This window comes from Coptis chinensis, chromosome 7 (assembly GCF_015680905.1).
Source record: "Coptis chinensis isolate HL-2020 chromosome 7, ASM1568090v1, whole genome shotgun sequence".
In the NCBI taxonomy this organism is placed as follows: Eukaryota; Viridiplantae; Streptophyta; class Magnoliopsida; order Ranunculales; family Ranunculaceae; genus Coptis; species Coptis chinensis.
The window spans coordinates 81,713,063-81,725,652 of NC_141462.1; the positions used below are offsets into that span (position 1 = coordinate 81,713,063).

General features: G+C 34.3%; 1 long non-coding RNA gene across 2 annotated transcripts; it reads left to right on the forward strand.

Annotated features, from left to right (window-relative positions):
* Positions 1-4,448: 4,448 nt before the first annotated feature.
* Positions 4,449-11,218, forward strand: LOC147489306 (uncharacterized). 2 transcript variants are annotated; one of them, XR_015203012.1, is made up of 4 exons: positions 4,503-4,722; positions 5,375-5,453; positions 6,125-6,456; positions 10,599-11,218. It is a non-coding gene; the product is annotated as an uncharacterized LOC147489306 (long non-coding RNA). The 2 variants fall into 2 exon arrangements; XR_015203013.1 differs by lacking the exon at positions 6,125-6,456 and having other exon boundaries at positions 4,449-4,722.
* The last annotated feature ends 1,372 nt before the right edge of the window (positions 11,219-12,590 follow it).

Here is a 12,590-nt window from a genome sequence, read left to right on the forward strand (position 1 = left end):
CCAGATGAGAGAGTACACATGCAGCATGCGTACTCTAGGTTTTGCATTTTTAAAATGTCAATATACAGAGGAGTCCTTTATGTCAAAAATTCGGAAGGAAGGTCTATGTAAATATTGCGCCTTCTAAAGGGACTCCATTAATAGACTCCCAAACTAACCAAATGATTTGTACTGTGTAGAGATACTATAATTATAGATACTGATTTTCGTCTATAAGACTTGTAATCAATGTTACACTAAAGAATGAGAATGTGGATTTTGAGATGAATAGGTTAGGGATGTTCTTCTTCAGTGAACAAGATGTCTATGTATCCGATCTTTTTGGGGGGAGTGGAATCAATCAAAGGTAGTTTTGGGTATCCTTTTATAGGTGAGATATTTCCTGAGATCGCGTTGCCATAAATGGAAGGCAATAACACGCCAACTCATATATGGAATGTATTTGAATACATTAATGAGTAGATTTGTAACGGTTGCATAGGATTTAGAGATCCATTGTGCTAGAGAAAGGAGTGCAAAGCGTGTACTGGATCTTGTAATGGTTATCTTCTTGATATCGACAATGAACCGTTGTAGACGGTCTAGGATATGAGATGTCATATGATCTTGTAGGACGTATATGTATATAAGCAGAATGATCATATAGGACGTATGACGTTGTAAGGCATATGCTCATATAGAGCATTTAAGTATATAGGATGTTGTACACACAAAAATGTGTGCCTAGGTCTAAGAAATTGATTTTAGAGTCGCTACCTAACTTTATCAAGGAAAAGTTAAGTAAAACATATGTGAAGGACGTACTTGGTATGATGTGGGGAAGTGTTAGGCTCCCACACTCGCCCAGTGAAGCCAACCTTACTTCTATTGAGGTGTAAAATTTAGATGATAGGTAAGAGAGAAGATGTTGAGATTTTATTCAAGACCGAAGCTTCTACTCAAGATCAAACTAGGAGAAAATGGAATTAATAAGGACGAAGAACATGAAGAACTAAATTAGAAAAACCATGAAGTTGAAATTTTACCTTCATCTTAAGATTAAATTAAAGAAGTTTTAACATAAAATGATGAACTGGCTGGAAAAAAAAAGAATAATACTAAAGAAAAGAAGACTACTAAGCAATTAGTTCGTTATCTGAATGACTAACTGAAGATGATCTAATGAGTGAAATGAGATCCCATATTTGTAATGTTTTGAGATGGATTTTAATATGGTAATGAGTATTCAGGCATAAAGATCCAAAGGATGATAAGTTTCGTGATCCTCTTATTCAAATAAACAATATCTGACCCTTGATAATGAAAGTGGGATGAGAGGTGCAATCTTGGTCGTTGATTTTTTAGGTTTTGTATATGTCACATTGTCCGTTATGTTAGTATATGTACGACTTTAGTGAGGACCATTAATATGCAGCTTTGTTGTCGTTGATTTGTATACAAAATGGAATGAGGGATTAATACCCGATTTTCTAATTAAATTGCAACAATTGGTTTGGTTTATTTTAGGCTCTTGCAAGGACACTAAAATTCCATGACAATTGACACGAGATTGGTACTTAAATGTGGTCAATGAGCACTTGGTTAGAGCATCTCTAGGTGGTGGTAGTATACTCTTCAAATTTGAAGAAGAAATTTGGAGAATCTGGTCGCAAATTTTGACCAACTCTAAGTGGTTGCAAATATCGATCGCAAAATTGATTGTAGACTCCCTCCAGCCCATTATTAGTAATGTCGTGGCCAAGATTCATCACTGTTGTTGGCGCCATTGTCTTGTCGTAGCGCCATTACTAATGGCGTATGCTACCGAGTAGAAAGTCGGAAATTTCACAAATTGCTTCATTTTCACCCAACACTCCAAAACTATCTCCACAACCATTTCATTTTACCATGGCTTCTTCTTCATCATTGCAAAAAACTAGCCAACATATCGACATTGGCGAATCAACTCAACAATCATGTTATTTTGATACACTCGATCAAGAGAGGTGCCAAATTTGCACATCAAGAAAACACCTTGCATTATCATGCAAGTATCTGAATGCAAGGTGTCCTAAAACACTATATTGCCAAGGTTATATGCTCATGCATAGAAGTTGTAACGAAGATGGTGAAGAAGTAAGATTTTTGAAATGCATGTATGATATATGTCCTGGTATGGAATATATATGGAGACAGTTTGTTGATATGCAATTGTTATGGTGAGGATGATCATTGGTATAGGTATTGCCCCTATGCACATATACCATGCCCAAATGGTTGTGATGGTGTTAGAAAGCTGAAAAAGTTCGCGAACCTTAAAGGAAAAGGTCTTGATCTATTGAAGTGTTTAGTGTGTGGAAAATGTGAGTGGTTGGGTGCTATAATGGAAAAGGTTAAAAGTGGTTAATCATTTTATTTTCTATGACTATGTAACGTAATATGTTTTTTTTTAATATGAATAAACTTTTATTTGATATAAATATATATTAGTTTAAATTAAAATATATATATAATAAAATAGAAATTGATTAACATTGTTTATTGATGATTAAAAATAAACATGCATCTACGAAATTAAATTAAATTACAACAATCAACGTCGGTCACCCCTAATGCTCCATATATGCTCGACAAGGTCGTTTTTAAGTCTATCATGCATAGTCTTTGATTGAACTCGTAGAGTCCCCTCAATGTAGTATTCCCGAGAAGGTGGGATCTGTGGTTGTCCTTCTGGATCAGGAATGTACCTCATCATTTCATAATTTTTATTCTTAGCTCCGATTATCATATTGTGCAATATGATACATGCTCTCATAATGGTACCCACTGTCTCCACATGCCATAATTTGCAAGGTTTTGCCAAAATCCCAAATTGAGATTGCAAAACCCCAAAAGCTCTTTCAATATCTTTCCTTGCAGCTTCTTGCATCGTTGCGAACTACTTTGTCTTTAGAGCATTAGGGTTTAAAATTGCTTGTATAAATGCCGCATAGTCAGGATAGATACCATCAGCTAAATAATAACCCATATTATAGCTATGCTGATTTACATCAAAATAAACAGGCCGGTGTAGAAGTACTATTGATCACGTGCTCAAATACCGGTGAGTTGTCCAACACGTTGATGTCATTGTGTGACCCTGGCATCCCAAAGAAAGAATGCCATATCCACAGGTTTTCGGTTGCAACAGCTTCGAGAATAACATATGGTTTTCCAGAACGACCATTCTAAGCACCTTGCCATCTAGTTGGACAATTATGTCATTCATAATGTATACAATCAATACTTCCCAACATACCTGCCCATCCACATATGGCAGAATGTACAAGCAAGCATTATGTATCTGCAATATTTGGCCTTCGCAAGTAGACTGAACCGTACAATTTGATAATTGCATCACATAAATGTCTCAACGCCTGGTTTCCACTTTGTTCGGAAATGTATAATTAATCGTCAATTTGATCAGCCACCGTACCATAACAAAAATACACAAAGCTACAATCACCTTGATTAGAGGATCTATACCAGGTTTACAAGCATTGTTAAATTTAGGCTGAAAGTACTGAAAATGAGTCTGAATATCATTGAAGATGTGAAGGAATAAAGATTTTTTCATACGAAAGTACCATTTGAAATCCTCCTTCGGAAAAACAGGACGATCGACGAAGTAGTTGGCCTTCAAGATTTCCAAAGTCAAAGCATAGTTTCTATGTTTCACTTTTCGACCCTTCTTTGAACCACCATGTGGTGCCTTTGGAGCATATACTTGTGCTTGTGCAAGTACAGCGAAATGGTGCTTCATAAGGGGAATAACGTTAATAAATTCTTCATCAAGACTATCTGCCAAGTCTTCTGCTGGAGAAAATGAAGAAGAAGACGACGATGAAGATGAAGATGAAGATTGAAGGGGAAAAATCTCATACACTTCATTATCCATTTTTTGGCAATGTGTGTGTGTTGTTTGGTAAGGATTGATGTGAAATGGTTGAGTTTTTTTATAAGAATGTTTGAGTTGAGTGTATGTAAAATGAAGAAGGAGATGAGTGTAGATATATAGATGTAGAATTCTGGCCATTTTTTGCCGTTTTTTTTTTTCTTCTGTTGGAGTACGCGACATTGGCAATGGTGCGCAACAGTACCACTGGCGCGTTGGGCTGGTCAAAGTCAAAAAAAAATTTCGGCGACATTTGCAATGGCGCGTGACATTACCACTGTCGCTCCGCATCCGCATCCAAATTGCCAAATTTGAGAACAAGAATGCGGCTCGACAGGTGATGCGAGCGAATTTGAGGCCACTTATAGTTGTAATTTCGGGAAATTTCAAGTTTTGGAAGTAAATTTGAAGAATTCGACATGTTATACTACCACCTAGAGATGCTCTTAAAATGTGACACCTGCAATCTGGCGTAAGCGACGGTTAGTTAAAAGCCTTTGTAATAAAGCATGGGCCAGTAGTCAAGGGTCACGTTATGTGAAAATTTGGGGCACAGGCTCATTCTTGCTCTAATATTTCGTGAAAAAATTTGACTCGTCCTGCTAAATTTTAGTAGGGGCCACCCAAAACTTTTGAGAACTTGAAAAACGCTAATCCAACATTCATCTCTTTGACGGAATAATAGAGAGAGTGAGAGTGAGAGAGAAAAACTAGGAGAATTTAGAAAGTGAGAGAGAGAGAGAGAGATCCACTAGAAATCAAGCAGTTTTGTTTTATTATAAAAGCTTGGTTCCTTCGCCATCGACAACGTAATTTCTAATTCTCTTTTGCAATAACTCTTTGAATTCTTTTTTGATTTCTCATTCTTCAGTTGAGATCTCCCATTCTCCAGTTTTGAATTATTCTATTCATTTCACATCAATTCTTCGATTTCTATTCTAGAGTTCCGATGGATTTCTTTTATGCTCGGTCATCCAATTAACATGTATTTTCGCCTATTTTTTTATTGATGGCTGTTATTAGTCAAAAAATTAATTATTGTTGCTGGTATGTTATTATTATTGCAATTTATTTTTATGAATAAAGGTTGAATATTTCCTAAAAGCTAATACATTTAATGTTTAATTCATTGTAAGAAAAATATAGGGTTGCAATATCTGTTATAATTTTGTAATGTATTGTGCAAACAATTTTTTTAGCTTGGTAAACATTGAAGTAACACATAAAACCATACTAGATCTTGATTTCATGTGTTATATATAAATAGTCAATATATTTAAGGCTATTTGGTGGCTTGTTTTATAAATGGTTGCATAGAATACGCGTGTTCCATATGTGCCTCTATATTCTAGTTAAATAGAAGAATTAAAATTGTTTCAACTTGTTCTAGTTCTTTGTGATATATTTTGGCTCCTTTTCATGAGCTCATTGTTTTGAACTCCAATCCTGATTTGATTTCAGATTTGGACGTTTTTATTTGGTAGTTCAACATACGTCATTCCATTCTTCCAGGTCGTCTTTCAATTCCAAACCCCAAAAGGTATATCTTCTATATTCTTTTTCTTTGTTTTAATACTTTTATTAATTTACTTTACTGGTTTGCATATCACCCTTCTAATGTTGTTGGTATTTTCGGGAATTCACTGATAATTAATTTAATTGCAGTTAACTCAACGAGTAATTGCTTGGCATATTTCGTAGTTTTTCTTTACGTTGATTGATAATAACAAAGAAAATAACCAAGCGGGAGGTTATAAGTTTCTTGCTCGTATTCTTAGGAAAATAAATTAATTAAAAGAATTGACCAGAATATTAAGGTCAGGATTACTTGTGAGTTATATATTTACTACAAGAGTTATTGTTGACTATTCTAGTGTTTTGAGTTCTTCTTTCTTCATGCTATGTTAGGTTTTTGAACTCTGTTTCTGACTTTGAGCGGTATTAATCGCAATATAGATGGAATATCAAAAGTATTTGTTGAAATGTTTATGGACCTCCCCGTAAGAAATGTACACTACTATTTTGGGCTTATATTGAAATGGTTTCAATAAATCATTAATGCCGATAAGATTGTTTATTTGGGTAGTGCATTGTTGGTTTCTTACCATGGTTTGTAAATGCATTGTTTTGGTTTAAGTTGGGTTTAATATTTGAGGTTTAATTTGCTAAGTTTTTTGGATGACAAAACTAATGGTTTAAGATTGACAATAGATGTACAAGGTTGGACCACTGTACCCTTCATGTGCTAATTAGTTGGTTACTTGGCTTTGGCGTCTTATTAGCATGAGGTGGATTTTAGGTAAGTAGTTCACAACTCTTTTGAACCGAGAACTTGTATTTGGAACTCACCAGGTTAACACTTCTTACTTATGCATCTTAGCATGTATGCTACCTCTCAAATCTAGTTATTGTTCATAGCTCTTTCGGAATTATATCTTGGCAACAAGCTTCTTGCAGTGGTTCTCTTTATAATCTTTCTTGGCTAGACTGTATATGCTCATATCTCCACTGACTTCAAGAAGGCGCCTGAAAAATGGCTACATGTGAGTCATCAAAAGATTCCCTTAAATAAAATTTGTGATTTTTGAAAATTTACTCTTTAAACAGTTCATGTTCTTCTCTATATTGTTGTCGGTTGCTATACTATATATTTTTGCTATACTAAATGAGGAATGCATGTCTAGGAACTTGAACTCAATTCAAGGCCACAATGGTGGTAGTTTAATAATCCAATCTAATTTACTGACTACTCAATATATTTAGAGGACTAGGAATGCTTCTTCAAATGATTACGTGTTGGAGTTTAAGATAGGCAAGTAAAACTATACTATAATGTGATGCGAAATAATTAGCTAAAACTTTTAGAACTATTAGTCGTCTTCTTGTTGTGTAATACTCGATCAACTTATGATATGTTGCAATGTAGTTAGGAGCAGCAGCTATGAGTTGACTTCGAACTCCATTTTGGACACAGTTAGAGTTGGATTTGGGGTGGGGTTAGGCTGGTGGTGTTCAGTTAGTTAGTATGTGGTGGTGGTTTGCTGGTGGCTAGTGTGTGCTGGTAGGTAGTGTGTGGTGGTGAACACACTACCTACCAGCATGCCGACTTGTCAAATGAACTTGATATTGTGTCTAGTTAGTGCAAGTTTTGTCTACCAATTTTATCCCAATGTCAAATGAACTTGACATTACGTCCAATAAATGCAAATTCTAGCTAACTTTTTTCCAATGTCAAACGAATTTGACATTGATTTTTTCCAATGTCAATGAATTTGACATTGCATCTAGTGCAAGTTCATATCCACTAATTTTATTCCAATATCAAATGAACTTGACATTGTGTTCAATAAGTGCAAGTTCATGTCCAGTAATTTGTCTCCAATGTCAAATGAACGTGACATTGATATTTTCCAATGTTAGAACTTGACATTGCGTCCACTAACTTTTAACTCAATGGTGAATAGTTTCAAATTATTTTTCAGGACATGATCCCGGCCTCTAACCAATAAGATGAAAGTGAATGAATAAGTTTTTTGTCTTAAAATTTGTCATAAGGCTTTAAGTAAATTTTTTTCATAGGGTGTTAGTCTACATGAAAATTACTGCTAAAATATATGTCAATAAGCCTAAACACTCACATGAACATTAACAAAATTTGTTTATATTTATAGGGCCAATTATTGTTTAAAGGTGAAAATTGTCTTACTTGCATTGTCATTTCTATTGGATTGGATTTTCTTGTTAGCACAATTTCTTATACAAGTAGGATTATATATACAAGTATGCAGCTGATAGTAGCATACATTTCTGGCCTTACTCATCCACATAGTAGAACGGTTATAACCAACATGTTATATTAATGTGGTGTTTCCCATGATAAATAGATTAGTACGCCACTCACGTGTTCATTTGACTTGGTGGTCATGAACTCCCACTAACTAACGCAATGACAAGTTCACTAGAGTCAAATTACGATTATGTTTTTGCGTTCAAGTTACCTTATTCCAATCTGTTTATGGCTATATTTCAAAGATTCTTATTCTAATATATCTTTACCAGTTTGCCTTCACAAACAACTCGTAATACTAATTCAATTCTTTTTTTATGTAGTAAACTACAATATGTCATTTGTTCTTGGATACTAAATTATATGCTACATGTAGTGGTTCAATTCATTTTTCATGTAGTACACTTAGGGTTGACTTTAGATCGGATCAAGGGCTTTCGGAAAAGAGGCATTTGTTAGAGGAATGAGAGCTAGGTTGCTAAGCTTTGGAATAAAACTTATTTTTGGATGATTCAAGTTTATAATTTATGTCCATATTTGTGTAAGTTGTGTGATGGAGGTGCTATGTTGGATAGTTGATGTGGGGTAGAGTTGTAGGTAATCTGGAACTGCGACAACCAAGTAGCTTAGTTTTATAATGGAAACTTTTCTTTTTGTTAGAGGTTACTTTCGACATGTCAATTGTAATGTTGTAGGTTGGATATCGTGTATCAGTTTTTAGATGGAATATGCTATTTAGTATCTAGGACATGTGTGTTATACAAACCAATTAGAGGATTCTGATGTAAATACCATCAGAACTCAGAAGGTCCCTAGGTATTATCTTTGGACCTCTTTTGTTTCTTTTTTAGAAAGTTGTATAGTAAGTACCATTTGTTAATGATGTAAACCTTTTGATAGCTATCGGACACAGAAGTATATATTTAATTTGTGTTTTTGGTAATGCCTTTGTACGAGGTGCTTGAATGATCTGTAATTAGTCGAGACATTCAAATTCTTTGGCATACTAAGTCTTACTATTACAGTGATCTCATTTGTGTCAATCGGTTATTTAACTGCTCTGGCATTCGTCGAGACGGTTAAGTAGCTGGGTTAATGACTGAGAAGTATATTGTTTTAATTTTCAGGTTATGACAGGTCTTTTATATTTATGAAATGTTGAAAATACAGAGGAGACTCTGCCGAACTTTTTTTATAGAAAAGTCACGTATCTTAGGTATATAATTGTTTTTGATTTGGGGCGTGTTTATTGAAAGAGTCTTTGTTTTTTATTTTGATTTACTTTATTTTTTTAAATAAGTTAGATGGTTGCTCAAGTTAGATTAGGTACAACATAAGTACTCTGCACATGAAAAGAAAATGACAGCTTAAGTACTCGACTCATGTTAGATTAGGTAGAACATAAATATTCTGTATTGTATAGTTGACCTTCATAATATCAAATTGTAAACTTGTATTGTTTTCTTTTTTTATTGGTAATTAACATACATTTGGACTTCATTTGATGGAGACAGCCATAAAATAAGAGAAAAGATAATGAACTTTCTACTAAATTGTAATTAGGCTACTACATGCAATGTCATTTGGTAGTCCTAGTATCAAATAATAGCATTTATACTAGGACCTCATATAGTAGAAAGTAGGACAAGTAAATATGAAAAGAAATGTAAATCAAAATGCAGAAAAACACAATGTGAGAAGCCCTCGTCTTCTTTTAATCATAATAGCATGTGTCTATGATACAATAAATAACATATGAGAATCGTGGTTGACTGGTTATAACGTAGTTTGGTGTTTCAATCTTGGGTTGCACTTAAGTGTTTAAGTTTGTGTTTCAATGCCTAAACAACATTGTGGTTTGGTTTTTGAATCACGGCTATGTTTTTAAATGAAATTACGACTATATTTGGTACTTAAGTGTTCACATTTAAATTACAGGTATGTGTAGTACTTGAGTGTTCACACTCAAATTATGGCTACGTTTTCGGGTTCAAATTATCATCGACATATTTCATTATGATGTACGCTTTGTACATCTCTAAAAGACTCTTATTCCAATATAGCTCTGCCACTTTGCCATTGCTCGTAATACTTATTAAATCCAATATAGTGATTTAATAGGAGTATGTTACATATAGTGGTTTAATATTAGTATGCTACATCTAGTAGTTTAACAGGAGTATGCTACATGTAATAGCTTAATTGGAGTATGCTACATCTAATGTTTTAATATAAGTTGGTAAATGCATTTGTTCCCTCCGTATGCTCCAACAGTCTAACCCGTCCCTCCTTTTACATTTCTTCTTTTATAAACATCATCAACATCTAGGGTTAGGGTTTAGGGATTTCTTCTTTTATAAACATCATCAACATCTAGGGTTAGGGTTTAGGGTTTTTACTTTTTTTAAAAAAAAAAAATTCTCAGTTATTGCTACTGCATAAGATCCAATCAAGCATAAGAAGGACGAAACAAACATAAGAGCACGTTAATTTTTCAAAAATGAAGGTAATTTCCTTTTAAATTCATGAGTTTGATTAAGTTTAAATTTTATGGGTAAATAAGAGAAAATTTAGAGTTATTGAGTGTCATTCTTCACTTCGAATTTTATCAAGTATAAAGAGCATGAATAATTTGATCTTTGAAATGTTAACAGAGATAAATTTTAGTTGAGGATTTTAGTTTATCAAGTATAGAGAGCATGAAAAAATTTGTTGGTTGTGTGAAGGTTTTCCATCCTTCATGGATTAGTAATTCTTGAATAATTGAACTTGGTTGAGTTATTGGTCTGAACTAGCCTATTAAGAAGTTTAATTTCTGTATTAGTTGCTGAGACATTTGTTCATTGTCACTATCTTCATGAGTTTCAAATTGAGAAGTACATTTTTCGTTCACGACAGGTTGAATGTCAGGTATGTGATCAACTTGGGAACTGAGCTATTGAGTGCCAATTTATATACTCTCGCTGTAAAGAAACTACATGTGATGGGATCCGATTGTTGGGCATATCGCAAACAACAAGCAATCCAGGAAGGAAGTACTTGAAGTGCCAGCATGATTCATGTCGAAGTTATTTGCAATGGTTGGATGAAGCTGTTTCTGATCAACTTTCTAGATGAAGCTCATCAACAAACGAATGCTTTAAGTGTGTGGTCAACCAGGCCATTAGATGAATGAATGCCCTTGGGTAAACTGTGAATGCAATACAAAAGACTGTATGGAAAGGAGGACTATTAAGACTACCAAGTATGGATTAAATGTTGGAGAAAAGTATTTGAAATGCAAGAGCTGCCAGGGATTTCAATGGCTTCGTGATGCAGTGAAGATGGCATCAAGAAAGAAAACAACCACTTTGACTGCGGAACCCATTGTTACATTGAAAATGACTCTGTCTGAATTCTCAAACCTAAAAATAAATTGAAAAATGTAATGTGTAATGCAAAGATCAACTTTGAACTTCTGCACAGTTATAACTTTGTAAGATGGCTCCTTGTAAGATGTATTCTAACATTTTTCTCTCTTTTTCTGATTGCAAGTTTTAACTTGGTAAGATGTAACCTGACATTTTTATGATTGCAACTCTATAATGCTCACGATGTATGTATCTGAAGCACTCGACAAGCGCTTGACAACTTTTTTAAACTAAACCACTTATCTGTGTCTTTTTGCTCATTTTGCTGTAACATTTTCGGTAATAACCCATTTTGTTATGTCTGTTCAGCCATGCTAGCAGTTAAGTAAGATACAATCTGATGTAACACGTTTGCACTGTGAACACATGACAAGTATGAAAATAACCTGTCAGAACTCCATAACTCTCTTTTTAACATAAATCTTCTTTACTATATGGAATCCATAATGTAGTGACATACAAAACAAAGTTGCACTAACTAGACACAATCTCAGGTAGTATGCCGACTTTTTAGGAAAAATAGTTTGAGATACAATGGTTTTATCATATGATTAAACACAAACTTTTATCATATGATTAAACACAATCTCAACACCAGTTTTGTAGCACTTAAATGTATATCAAACTCAGAGTATCATACTATTAAATTATATGTAACTTCGAGTATCATATTATGGAATATGTGACTAAGTGTAGCATAGTATTGAAGTATTATACGATTGATAGTATCATATTCCTGAAATATATGAAACTACTAGTATCATATTATTGAATATGAGATTAATAGTATTATACTATTGAAGTCTATGTAACTTAGAGTATCATATTATTGAATTTGTGACTAAGAGTATCATATTATTGAAGTATTATGGGCTTTATAGTATCATATTCCTGCAATATATGTAATGAATAGTATCATATTATGGAATATGTGATTTATAGTATCATACTATTGAAGTATATGTAACTTTGAGTACCATATTATTGACTATGTGAGTAAGAGTATCATATTACTGAAGTACCTAATCTTGGGTTTATATAGGACATGGTTTGAGTGCCACAAGCAAGTAATGGGGTTTCCTAATACTTTGCACAACAATTTTGCTTCTATAGAGGAAGGATAACGAGCTATAGAAGGACAACGAGCATGGACTCTCTACAATAGTCAACACACTGCTTCATGTTAGAGTTATCCCTCACATGAAGAGAGGAGAGAAATTCATTTTTCAGCTTGTATGGAGAAGACAAAGCACGCCCCGCGCCCTCCACAAGCCATTCTGAAGCGCACCTTGCGCTCAAGAGCCTGGACATCGTCCAAGGCATGAGCGCACCCCGCGCCCTCCATAGGCAAATATGGAGCGCACCTAAGCGCCAAGCAATGCTGGACATCGTCAAGCAAAAGAGCGCACCCCCTTTGTTGTAGTACAGTCGAGCGCCAAAACACATGAGAGATAGCACAAAAGTCAGAGAAAACCCAATC